Here is a 14,397-nt window from a genome sequence, read left to right as displayed (position 1 = left end):
GAATATAGACATTTCTGGAACTAATTTCATTCCTGGTCAACACCATGCAAATGAACAATTGGAACAAATCCATGAACAAAAAATTACAATCAGTGTTCAATGACAGAAGCAGAACCATGGAGATGGTTACATACATTTCATATATCTACACATATATTCATATATACACATATATTCATATATACTTGAGGGATTTGTAGAAGCTGATTAAGTAGTCTACGTAAATGCTGAAGTGCTGTAGCTCAGAGTCCATAGGGCAGTTTGTTCAAGAAGGGAAGAAAAATATAAAGTGGGGAAGATTAGAACAAGCTGGACTCCACAAGTAGGAATTGAAGCCCCACAAGATGGATTGAAATTTGTGTTATTTTGGTGCAGATGTCCTGTGGAAGCCAGGGCCCTTCATTTAGAGCTAAACACACACGTTTGATCCAAGAAAGAGGAGGCTGAAAGAGGATCCAGGGGAAGGTGGGGCAGTGGCAGGCCCAACTGCTGCCTCTGAGGAGGTATGTCAGCAGGTGAGTTAGAACAAGCTGCAAAATGGCTACTTGACTTCTCCCTCCAAATTGCCCCCAAGAATGTCTCTTGGGGACCATCCAATCAGAAACATACAGAAAAGGGAGTTCAGCCTGGCTAAGTTGATATAGATAAGAAGATAATGTTTTAGTACATATGTAACAACCAATATATTTACATATATAATAACCAGAAGCGTACTGCCTTAGTTTACATAGACAATAACCAAGAGCATACTGTCTTAAATATCATAGATTTATAAATACATATATCTTGATATGTATATTGTATCAGTCCTCCAACTTTGCTATCTTCTTCAATAGCTTCTCATTTTTTAGGTTGCTCTACATTTCCAAATGTGTTTTTAAAACAATGGATTAATTTCCATAAAATACATATTTGGTGTTTGGGATTTTATTGAATCTGTTGATCAATTTGGAAATAGTTGTCACCTTGACAAAATTGAGTCTTTCAAAAAATAAACATACTATTTCCTTCTATTTAATTTCCACCAGCAATATTTTGTAGTTTTTAATCCATATTCCTGCATATCTTTTGTTAGATTTATTCCCAGGTGTTTAAGGTTCAGCTGCAAATGAAATATTTGTATTTTAATTTCCACTTGTTATACACATATACATTTTGTATATGAAAAGAAGAAACAGAAACAAATAATGTTTAACCTTAGCTGAAAGTGGGCATCTGCATATTACTTCCAATGTGAACCAGAGGGACTAAATAATTTAGTGAATAATCCTGCTGCACCACAACACTCATTTATTTTACCCACTAACATTTAAGTAACATAATTGTAATAATTAGTGTTTAAATTAAAATATTGATTAAAATTTCAGGTTTATTTTTGTCCTAAAAGGGTGTTTCTTGATTATGAACTTGGATGGTGACTTCATGGAAAAGCTGATGTAACACTGCTTATTTTTTTCCTGATACAAAATCATGGGATCCAAGAATGATTTGATTATATTCACCCTTCAATTATGCATGATACTGCTGTGTAATACTTCCATCCTGTGCCTTTATCCTAAACATCAGTCATTATTAAAAATAATGTGTATGAATTTCCTTGCTTACTACAGAATTCTGCATACTATTCTTTCATCAGGCATAAACTCACATTTAATAATTTTCTCATTACCTATGTTACATCTAATGTTCAAATTGTGCTTGGGTTTTTATTTCAATGAGCACTATTTTTAAAATTAATTGATCTATGTTTTTTCTTTTTTCATCTCTTTATTTTGACATAAATTCTAATTTATGAAGAAGTTGCAAGAATAGTACAAAGAATCTTCATAAGTCCTTCACCTATATTCATCAAATGTTAAATTATGACATGTGCTTTATTTTTTCAGTAGATAGATACATATAGATAGATTTACACGTATATAATTTTGTTTCTTAAGTATTGACAGGTGACTTTCAAACAAGATGTCCTTTACCCCTAAATACTTCAGTGTTTTCTAAAAACAGGGACCTTCTCTTCCCTAACCACAGAACAATCATGAAATCAAGATTAAAACTCTTATTTAATCTACAGACCTTGTTAATATTTTGCCAATTGCGCAGATCCTTTATTTCAAGAAAAATAGATTGCATCCAGTTGTTGCATCTCTTTAGTCCTTGAATCTGAAAGAGTTCTTCAATCTTCTTCTTTCATTTCATTGACATTAAAAAACAAAGTGGTCAGATATTTTATAGAATGCCCCCTAAAAGTGCACTTTTAGCAGAGTATCTCACAAAAGAGGTTGTATTCGTCGCAGTCCACACCTGGGAGGTGTGTGATGTTGATTGTCCAGATACTGGAGATGCTAACTGGGATCAGTTGATTAACGTGGTGTCTGCCACAGCTCTCCACGGTCAAATCACGATTCTACTTTTGTATTACTTATATGATTTATGAATTTCGCTTCTTTTTCATTACATTTGGTTGTCTAGGGAGAAAATAAGGTAAAGGAAGAAGAAAGGTAATATCTGAGTGGAAGACCAAGCAGGGTTTGTCAGAGCCACGGTGTTGGACAGGAAAGCGCAACCGTACTCCCGGGAGGGGACGCCCGCGCCTGGGTGACGGTGCTGGTGGTGCTCGGCGGCTGGAGGTGAGTGCCGCACCTCTGGCTGGGCTCCTGAAAACCCAGCCCAGCCTGGATCTCACCGAGCTGGCTTTCTAAGTGACGACTGTATTATCGCAACAGAAGTGCGTGTGTGGAGAAGATCCAGGTGGGGCTTCAAGGACAGCAAACAGGTGGCAGCATCCGAGGCCGGCGTTTCGTTCAAATAAGTTAGTTGGCTTTCTTCTTTAGTTTCGTGTTTCATTTTTTGCCTGCGAAGACAATTGTTTAACCGTGGGACAGGAATTCGGTGGCAGCAAAGGTATAAGTGAGGGACGGAGCAGGGCACTCGGTCACCAAGGCCACCCTGCAGCAGTGGGAATGGCCAGCGAACTCCTCCCGTGTCGGAGAAAAACACGCCGTAGTCGACAGGACTCGAACCTGCGCGGGGACACCCCAACGGATTTCTAGCCCGTCGCCTTAACCACTCGGCCACGACTACACGCGGGCGGGAGCGCACCCACTGGCACTGGTGGAGCTCTGGGGCGCCGCACACCAACCCTCTGGAGCTCCTCGGCCCCGCTGCTGTTAGACACAGTTATTGGAAAGCAGCCGACCCCCGGGACCTCGGGACCCCGGGGACCCCAGAGCACCAGCTCCGCCAGCAGTCCCAGGTGAGTGCAGGTGACCCCCGCCTGCCCCGGGACCGACTAGGAGTGCTGGCTTCAGAGCGCAATTTCCCCTGCGCCAAACCCATGCGCACCCAGGCCCTTAGGGCATAGCCTTCTCCTACTGAGCCCACGCTCCTCCCTGGGTGACCAATTGTGCGGATGAGCTCCAGGTGAGCTCCAGGTGGGTTCCAGGTGGGCCCCAGGCTGTTTGGGGAGGGGTGTGTTAGGTGGTTCCCAGGGGGGTTCCAAGAGGGCCCAGGAGGGTTCCAGGTGGGCCCCAGGGGTTTCCAAGTGAGCTCCAGCCGGTTCCAAGCCGGGGACTGCTTCCAAGGCTTTGTGTCCCAGGTTGGGGGCGCTCAAAGTGATGCATCCCTAACCAGCATCTTGCTAAGCTGTTATGGTTTCTTGGGGCAGATGAGGGTCTATTTCTATCCAAATTTAACCAATTCAACAGGGTTTTTCCAACCCTTTCACATTTTGAGCTTCATTTCTCTGTCACAGTGTTTCCCCAAGTCTTGAAACTGATTTTGTCCATCCTGCTTAGAAGGTCTTAATGTATTTTTTTAAAGAGCAGGGCAAGGAGGGGAGGTGGAAAGGGGGAGGAAGGTGATTCGAGTCTGAAGACAGGGGGATCTTTCATGCTATCTAAACAGATAAGAGGACTGAAGTATACCCAAAGGCAGCTGTATCCATAGAGGCCATCATGGTAGACCATTTGGCCACAGACTGTGGCTATTAACATGGTGACAGAAGACAAGAGGACTCTTAGAGACACTCAGACCTTCTATAGGACCTGCATGAAGGAGATGCCCCTCAGGGTTGCTGACCTCATCTGAGGTCATCTGAGAGGGGCTGTCCTGCTATCTAGCCCTAGCCAGGATTCAGTCTCTGGGGGGCTGCAGAGGAGCAGGAGGGGAGAAGGAAAGGTGACATGGGAGGACATCTTGACATTTTTCTGTCTTTTTGTTTTCTTTGAATAAATGTCACTTTTTGGGGCAAAGATAGGAGGAGGAGGGAGGAGAGGTGAGAGAAGAGTGAAGGAAGGTGGGAAGGAGATGAAGGGAAACTCTTCTCCTACTGAGATAAAATCAACTTTAAGAAACCCCCAGTTTAATGAGGGGAGAGTCTGCCCTGAAGGGAGTATTAAGCTAAGTTTTGGGTAAAGGAACCAGACTCCGTATTTAACTGAGCAGTTTATTATTTGAGCAGCCTACACTATCACTGAGTATCAGTCACATAATCAGTCTTTAAAAAGCATGACTAAGTGCAAATGTAAAATAAAATTGAAGTTGTGATATAGATGTTGCCATAATTAGTTATATCATGACACTTTCATGGGTCTATGCGATATCTAATCAGATGGGGACCCCCATATGCCAGGGCTGGGGGGGGGGCGCAATCATGTGGAAGCCAGTGGGGGCGGGGTGCAGGTGGTGAAAGGATTCACTGGAGGCCGAAGGAAGGAGATAGAAGTTTACTGACCACACTGGGCGAGGAGTGGGGGAGGGAGGTAAGGGGGGTGCATGGCAGCAGAGGAGAAAGTGCAAAGAGGCAGTGCATAGGGGTTGTATTCAAAATGGGAAAGTACGGGGTGCCTGGGCAGCTCAGTCAGTTAAGCTCTCTGGACTCTTGATCTCAGCTCAAGTCATGAGCTCAGAGTTGTGAGATGGAGCTCCAAGGGGGCTCTGAGCTGAGCATGGAGCCTGTTTGGGATTCTCTCTCTCTCTGCCCCTCTACCTCCCAACCCCTAACCCCTCATGGGCTCTCATGCTCTCTCTCTCTCTCTCTCAAAAAAAATATAATAAATAAAATACAATAAATTTTAAAATGGGGAAGTGAGGAGGTATGGGGATGTATGGGATTTTCCCTTGTTGATAACTGTGCCTGGTTGTAAAGAGCCCGCTAATCAGCTAGGGCTTGTGGATACTTTGAAGTGAGTCACCTGATGGGCCTGTCTGTTCAGCCAGGTGGTCACTGTGGGCTCATTTGCCTTCATCAAGTTTCCATTTTTCAAACCTGTTGTCTAAAAGTAGCCTCTTCAGTCTTCACATTTTTAACATACCTATAACATTTTAAGTAAATTTCTTGGAACTCTAGTTTGAAGAAGTTGAATACCTATGAGATAACAGAAAAGAAACATTTTATGCTTTCAAAAACCTCAGGGGAAAAAAAGATGGCTGCAATTAATATGAACTGAATTTATTGAATCAATTTTTTTAATTAAAATAAAAATAATATACACTTGACAATTTCACCTTTTTATTTTTATCCCCATTAATGTGTGGAGTGGGGAGAGGGGTATATAGGACAGTAGATTCAGACAAAAGTGAATTGGAATTCATCTGCAGGAAACAAAAGCATTCTAGCCATTTTAGTCCCAAACTGGAAGCAGTCCAAAGTCCATTAACAAGAGAAAAGGTAAATAATTGGTTTTCATTCTAAGGGATAGTAGAGCAATGAAAACAAATGAATTTCAACTGCACACAAATTGGAAAAATCTCACATCATATTAAAGTAATACCAGACAAAAAGGCAGGCATATCTCATGATTGTATTTATATGTAGTTCAAAATAGACTAAACAAATTTATGGTGTTAGAAATCAGAAAGATGAATTGTTGAAGGTAGTTATGGCTGAGAAAGTCCATGAGGGGACCCACTGGAGATGCTGAGAATGTTTTTCTCATTCTGGAGTGCTGGATACGTTTTGGAATTTCTGAAAATTTCACTTTCTGAAAATTTCTTGAGCTGTATAATTACAGTTTATCTACTTTTCAGCATTGATACTATATTGTATGTCAATAAAAATTAACTTAACAAAACATTTCAACCTATTATAAGCAAAAGGGGATTAAAAAATAATCCAGAACCTTACAAAATTTTTGGAAGAGAGGGATGGAGGGAGGTGCCAGCTCTCTAATCCAACCCTGCAGAAATGGTCTCCCAGAGAGGCTGATATTGTCTCTACAGTCAAAAAAGTAGGAGACTGGGGCATCTGGGTGGCTCAATCGGTTAAGCATCCAACTCTTGATTTCTTGCTTTCTTCAGTTGGGGTCCTGACCTCAGGGTCCTGAGATTGAGCGGCACCTTGCATCAGGCTCCCCACCCAGCTGGGGCTCTGCTTCCTCCCCTTATGCATAGACTCTCTCAGAGAAATACATCTTTAAAGATGAAAGTAGGAAATTAAGATGCTGCCACTGGAATTGTTTATTTCAGGCACTTGGAGGCTTCTGCAATACCACTGTTCTTTCTAGGGCAGTAGTTCTCAAAATGTAGCACGAATGTGATTTGTCATGGCAGAAAGCAAGTCGGTCAGTGATTTATGCCCTGGTCTTAATTTATGAAGATGACTGAGTGATGAGAGAGAGGTCAGTCAGAGAGGAGAGGTCAATACTGGAAGAAAAGTTTAATGTTATTCATGGTTTCCCTAGAAACAGTTTTGAATTCTCTTAGATATAGTTCTCCTAAAAACTAGAAACTACCCAGGGTCACAGTGGGAAGTACCAGGGTTGGTCAGGAAACAGAAAAGAGCAAGGCAAAAGCATAAGCCATAGTCTTCATTGAGATTTCCACAGGAAAGTAAAGGCAGGCCAAGGTAAAGAGTTTAGGATTGGCTAGTTTGAATAATTCCAGTGAGCTTTAGCGGTATCTGGGCTCTCTCTCTAGTTGTCTGGTACCTGGTCCTGGGCTGATTTAGGGCAGGGAAATATTGGCTTTATTTGTGAGTTTTAGATAAAGAAGTGATTCAGAGAATGGGCTCTGGATAGCAGGAGACATAAAAAAAAACTTTAGCTTTAATTTGGCCCTGTATTAGCAGGTTACAAATAGGCAAATACAGAATCTAAGAAAAACAAAGTAATTTAAATTTCTAAACAAGTTTTCAAATGCTGGTGCTGGTGCTGGTCTTGGGACCACTCTTTCAGAACCACATTGTTCTGGAGCACACCATGCCTTCTAGGTGTGAATTAGCAAAACCACTGATACTCCTCAATTTGTATTCCACTGGGGAAAATCCAATGTGTCCATGATCATGCTCATCAGCATAGAACCAGAAGGCCCCTTATGTCCACATTTGAAAACTGAGGCAAAGCATAAATCACACCTAGAACCCTAGTTGCAAGGGAACTAAAGAAATGTACTTCTAACCTTCTAGTCTCTGTAGTACAGGAAGGTTCAGGAGATGGAACTAGATGATTACTGCTAATCTACTATACCCTGCATAGATGTTGAAGCTGACATGTTCTACCTTCCCAGAGAATTAAAAATAATACATTGGTATCACACTGAGGGGAAGTTGACAAGACACCTTGGAAGGGGCCCTCATTGTCTATGACCAGCTTTTCAGCCAGATTCCGATTTATTGCCTATAGTCTTTTTTCTTACTGATTTTAAGGAATTCTTTATATATTCTAACATAAATTTTTAAAGACTTTATGTATTCATGAGAAACACACAGAGAGGCAGAGACATAGGCAGAGGGAGAAGCAAGTTCCCCACTGGGAGCCTGACCCCATGACCCTGGGATCACAACCTGAGCCAAAGGCAGATGCTCAACCACTGAGCCACCCAGGTGCCCCCTTTACACACTGTTTTGTTTTGTTTTTTTTCCCCTTTACACACTGTTAATGGTGTCTTTGGATGTGTTGAAGTTCTTAAGTTTAAAGAAGTCCAATTGATCAATTTTTTTATGGTTATTGCTTTTTCTGCTTATTAAACAGGAAATCTTTGCTAACCCAAAGTTCATGAAGATAGTGTCCTGTTTTCTATAACATTTATAGTTTTAGCTTACATAGTTAGGTCTTTAATACATCTTGAGTTAGTTTACACAAGAGATTGATGTCATTGAAAACACTGTTTTCCTTTGTATGTCCAGTTGACTCAGCTCTGCTTTTGGAAAAATCTATCATTTGCCCCATTGAATTGCAGTGACACTTAGTTAAATGTTTGTGATTTCATGTAGGCATATCTACTTTGTTCCATTAATCTTTTTATCTGTCTTTATGTCAGCAACACACTATTTTTTAATTTTTTTATTTTTTAATTAATTAATTTTTTTAGCAACACACTTTTTAAATCAATATAACTGCTTTAGGGTAAGTCTTGCTATTTGGCAGTGAAAGTCCTCCAGATTTGTTCTTCTGCAAGATTTCCTTGACTATGCTAGATCCTTTCCACTTGCAATTACATCTTAGTTTGTCAATTCTACCAAAAGTCATGTTTGAATATTTTATTTCAATTACATTGAATCTGTGTCTTTCAATCAATGAATATGGTATATCCTTTCATTTATTTAGATAACTTTAAAAATTATTTGCACAGTGATTTGGAGCTATTAATGTAACAATCTTGCACATTTTAATTTCATTTATTATTGTATTTATCATTAGATTAGTCACAGTTTTATTGCTATTGTAAATGATATTTTTAAAAATTATCTGTTTTTGCCAGTATGTATGAATACAACATTTTGTATCCAGCAAATTTGCTATTTTTACTTATTAATTCTAATAATTTGTAGATTTGGGGGATTTTTCCAAGCATGTAATCATATCATCTGCAAATGATATCACTCTTATTTCTTCACTTCTAATCTTAACATCTTTTAATTCTTTATCATGTCTTGTTTCATGGGCTAAGATGCCAATACAAGTTTGAATAGCAATGGTGACAGTGGTCATGCTTATCTTGGTCCCAATATCTGGGAGAAAGTGTTAAATATTGGGCAGCCCTGGTGGCTCAAGCAGTTTAGGGCCGCCTTCAGCCCAGGGTGTGATCCTGAAGACCCGGAATCGAGTCCCACGTCGGGCTCCCTACATGGAGCCTGCTTCTCCCTCTGCCTGCGTCTCTGACTCTCTCTCTCTCTCTCTGTGTCTCTCATGAATAAATAAATAAAATCTTTTTTTAAAAAGTGTTAAATATTTACCATAATTGTGGGGGGTTCCTGGCTGGTTTGATTGGTTGAGCATGCAACTCTTGATCTCAGGGTCTTCAGCATTTGAATTTGGGAGGAAACACAATTCAGTTTGTAACACCTTTTCACAAAGCAAACACTATGAAAATATGGCTTCACTGTTGCAGTTTTAAAACATTAATGAAGAACTAATATCATACATAAAATATTTCAGGAAACAGAAAAAATAAAAACACTTCCTAACTGTCATTATGAGGCCAGAACAATATCTTCATATTAAAATTTGATAAGCATCTTGCTAGAGAGAAAATTACAGGTCAGTCTATGTATTAAATATTCTAGATGCAAAGAGATATGAAGAAAGACCATATATGGACAGGACTGTGCTCACATAGGAGAAAATGGCTTTCTGCAAGCCAAGGAGACAGGTCTCAGGATAAACCAAACCTGTACCTTGATCTTGGACTTCTAGCATCAAGAACTGTGAGAAAATAAATTTCTATTGTTCTGAGTCTGTGGTATTTTGCAATGGTAGTCATAGCAAATAAATACAGAGGGTAATTATGATTTTAATTTCTTTAACAGGGTGGCCCAGGTGGCTCAGCGGTTTAGCGCAGCCTTCAGCCCAGGGCCTGATCCTGGAGACCTGGGATTGAGTCCCACATCGGGCTCCCTGCATGGAGCCTGCTTCTCCCTCTGCCTCTCTCTTTCTGTGTCTCTCATTAATAAATAAAATCTTTAAAAAAAAATAATTTTTTAACAGAGTTTAGGCTACTTGAATTTTTAATTTCTCTTTGTGTCTGCTTTGATCAGTCATGTTTATGAAAGAACCTATAATTTATCCTCTATTATCAAATTTATTCCCCAGAAACTATTCATTTTATCCTTTCACTCTAATCTTGATATCAGTAAGATTTTTAATGCCCCCTTTTTATACTTTTTTCCCCCTTAAGAGAAGTTAGTTTTGATTTGGGGTAACAGTTTTACTATCTGAAAAGCAAATTTTTGTTCATTTATTTCTTCTATTTTTTTTCTCTTTTTGATTATAGCTCTTGCTATTTTTTCCTTCTAAGTTTTAAAAGTTTAATTTACTGGATTTTTAAAACTAGGTTTTTGAGCTGAAAGCTTAGATCATTACCTTTCAAATTTTCTCCTCTTCCAATAGATTGGAGCTGAAGTGATATATCTTATTTTCATTATCATTCAGTTAAAAATATTTTATAGTTTTTAAAACTTATTTGACCATAATATTTTGCATTCTGTCGCTTAATTTTATAACATTTGGGAATTTTCCATTTGTTTATGTTATTAATGCTGACTTTTTTTTTAAATATATTTTTTAAATGAAATATATATATTATTTTAATTTTTATTTACTTATGATAGTCACAGAGAGAGAGAGAGAGAGAGAGAGAGAGAGGCAGAGACACAGGCAGAGGGAGAAGCAGGCTCCATGTACCAGGAGCCCGACGTGGGATTCGATCCCAGGTCTCCAGGATCGCACCCTGGGCCAAAGGCAGGCGCCAAACCGCTGCGCCACCCAGGGATCCCTTAATGCTGACTTTTATTTAATTATACTGTGCTGAACATATTCTGTGTGATTACTATCTTTGAAATTTGTTGAGATTTGCATAATGCTCACCATTTGCTTATCTTGTTAAATGTTGCATGTATACCTCAAAAGTTAAGATATTCTGCAGTTGGGTATAGTATTAATCCAATCTCTTAAAATTTCCTCACTAAATTTAACTTACTTTTCCATACTACATTTTTTGTGCCATTTGTTATATCTATAGAAGCATTCAAGTATTCAACTATGATTATGGATTTTTGTATTTCTCCATTTAGCTCTGTCAGTCTTTTGTTTTCTATACTTTGAAGTTGTTATTATGTGTGTACAATATAGGATTATAATATCTTCTTACTAAATTTACTCTGGAGATTATGAAATAGTTCCATTATTTTTAGTAGTGCTTCTTTTTTAAAGGCTATAAATTCAACTTATTATCACTAAAGTGGTTCTGATTTATCTTTTTTGGCTATTCTATGTCTTACATTCTTTTGCTTTAATTATTTTTAAAAATCTGTATGTTTAAATTGGATGCTCTATAAAAAGCAAATGGCTTTGGGTAAATTTTTTTCCTGTATGACATTTTTTTCCCTTTTAATTGCAATATTTAATCTGCTTATGTTAAAGATAAATATGTATTTAGTTGAGTTTTGCTTCTTATTCTTTTAATTTTCCCAATTGGTTCTTTGTTTTACCATTCCTGCTCCTTTGCCACTTTTTAGATTGGTAAATATTTCTATAGTTCTACTTCTTTTTCTGGATTAATTTTCAGTTATACATTAAGGATCTCAGTGCACGTATCTTGCTTATCTTTTATTAGATTTACTTCTAGGTGTTTTAAGTTTTTAAGCTATTGAAATTGGAACTTTTAAAGTGCCTTTATTTATTTATTTGAGAGAGAATGAGAGAGCACAAGCAGAGGGAGTGACAGAGGGAGAGGGAGAAACAGACTCTCCACTGATCAGGGAGCCTGACTTGGGGGCTCATGACCTGAGCCTAGCTGAAGGCAGACACTCAACTGACTGGGCCACTCAGATGCCCTGAAATTGGAACTTTTAATTTTCACTTCATGGTTATTGGAACATATAAATATATATGTTTTTTGTATGTTGACTATGATACTAGCTACCATGTTAATTAACCTATTAAGTACAATTTTCAGATTTTTTATTTTTCTTTGGCATTAAGAATACCCTTTATTATGTCTTGTAATGCACATTTGCTAATGAAGGATTCTCCCAGTTTTTGTTTGAGTTAAGCCATCCTTATTTTGCCTCAATTTTTCTCATTTTCTAAATTTAGGTATAATTTATATACGGTAAAGAGCACAAATCTTAATTATATAGTTTGATCAATTTTCAGTTATAGCTGTGTGACCATCACCATGCTCAAAATATAGAATAGCTTCTCCAGGATAACAAGCTTTCATTAGTCTCATCCTGGTCAGTGTGTGCCCTCCCTCTAAGGACAATCATTCTATCATCATAAATCAGATTTGCTGTTTTTATACTTCTTATTAGTGTGTACTCTTCTGTGTCTTTTTTTGAGTGACATTATGAGACTTAATCATGTTATTGGGTTTATCAGTAGTTATTCTTTATGCTGACTGTATACTATTCTACATTTCCATTCTGTCACTGACACTTAGGTGATTTCAGATTTTTTTTTTAAGATTTTATTTTTTCATGAGAGACACAAAGAGAGAGGCAGAGACATTTGCAGAGGTAGAAACAGACTCCCTGTGGGGAGCCCAATGCTGGACTTCATCCCAGGACCCCAGGATTACAACCTGAGCCAAAGGCAGACGCTTAACCACTGAGCTACACAGGTACCCATGATTTCAGATTTTGATTATTAAAATGAAGTAGTTATGAACGTGCATGTACATGCTATTTATGTTGATTTATAATCAAATTGTGTAGTATCTGGGTTATATGACTATTACGTTTAGCTTTTATAGATATGGTGAAACATTTTTTCCAAGTGGTTATACTAATTTATACTTCTACTAACAATGTGAAAAATACTTTTACCACCCATTGTATTGTCACAGTTTTAAATTTTAGTCATTCTGGTGGGTGTGTAGTGCTATCTAATTTTGGTTTTGATTTGCATTACTCTCATGACTAATGGTGTTGAATGTCTTCTCATATGCTTATTGACCATTTTGAATCTTTTTCATAAAGTGTCTGCCAAGTGTTCTGGACATTTTCAAATTGGGTTGTCTATTCTTATTGATTTATAGAGGATATATATATATATATATGGAATTAGTCATTTGATGGGTATATATATCATTTGATGGGTATATGTGTATATCACAAATACCTCCTCTCCTTCCACAGCTTGTATTTTCACTTTTTAAATAGTGTCTTACAACCAATACATCCTTCATTTAAAGTGTCTAGCTCATCAACTTCTTATTTTATGATTCGGATTTATGTTCTGCCTGAGAAATCTTCATCTACCCCAAGCCCATGAACATATTCTGATGTTTTTCTTCTAGAAACGGTTGTTTTTTCTGTCACACAATAGTTTAGGTTTATCACTAAATAGTTTTGTTTAGAATGTGTTTATAATGTGAAGTAGGAAATTAAGGCTTATTTTATTCTCTCAAAATGTTGTACTGTTGTTTATTAAAAAGACCACCCTCGCTTGACTGAATTTACCTAAGACGTATTTTGTAAATTGCTAGCATAAATCTTCCAATTTAGTTTATATTCTTCAATATTGACTTGACTTTTCAAGTTCCTTTGCATTTACAAATATAATATTTCAGAATCAATTTCCACAAAAATACTCTCTGAGATTTTAATTGGGACTTCGCTGAATCTATTAATCAGTTTAAGAAGAATTGACCTCCTAACAGTATTGAGTCATTCCACATACAAACCTGGCATATCACTTCTTTAGGTCTCCTTATTTTATCCAGCAATGTTTTGTTGTTTTTAATGTAGTCTTCTTGCACGATATTTTTCAGGCTTATTCCTAGGTAATGTTTGTAATACTATTGAAAATGGAATTCAGAAAATTCTATATTTCATTTGCTTGTTGCTAGAATATATTCATACACCTGATATTTTATATATTGACCACGAAGGCAATAACCTTCTAAATAGTAGCTAATAGTAATTGGATTCATTTAACTAATAATAGTTTTTAGATCTTTTTCAGTGGGTACATTCATAATCAAGTTATCCTCTGATAGTGAAGGTTTTATTTTCCAATATTAATATCAATTATTCCTGTTGTATTGTGCTAGACTTTCCTTCTAGCACCATGCTGGGTAGAATAAATGATAGACATCTTTGTTATGTTCCCAAACTTGGGTTCATTGTAGATATTTTGAAATAATTTCAGACTGACAGAAGTTACAATAATGTAAAGAATTTCTGGCTATCCTTCAATCCATTCCCAAATTTTAGCATATAACTCTTTTCTTTTTCTGTCATAGATGAGAGAAAAGTATATATTATACACATACGCTTTTTCTGAAGCTGTAGGAGATGGAGTTTGAAAACACTCTTTTCCCTTAAGTATCTCGGTACTTTCTTAAAGGCATTCTTTTTACATACCCAAAGAACAATGAATAGATTTAGGAATTACCACTGGTAAAATAAAATTATTTAATCATGCTCTCTATTCAGATTTTACCAATTGTTCCAAT

General features: G+C 37.6%; 1 non-coding gene across 1 annotated transcript; it reads right to left on the bottom strand.

Moving 5' to 3' along the window:
* Nucleotides 1-2,999: 2,999 nt before the first annotated feature.
* Nucleotides 3,000-3,081, bottom strand: TRNAS-AGA (transfer RNA serine (anticodon AGA)). The gene has a single exon. It is a non-coding gene; the product is annotated as a tRNA-Ser (tRNA).
* Between the last annotated feature and the right edge of the window lie 11,316 nt (nt 3,082-14,397).

Source organism: Vulpes vulpes, chromosome 12 (assembly GCF_048418805.1).
Source record: "Vulpes vulpes isolate BD-2025 chromosome 12, VulVul3, whole genome shotgun sequence".
Taxonomy (NCBI): Eukaryota; Metazoa; Chordata; class Mammalia; order Carnivora; family Canidae; genus Vulpes; species Vulpes vulpes.
Note: the sequence above shows the minus strand (reverse complement) of the source record. Positions and strands in the feature narration are given on the sequence as shown.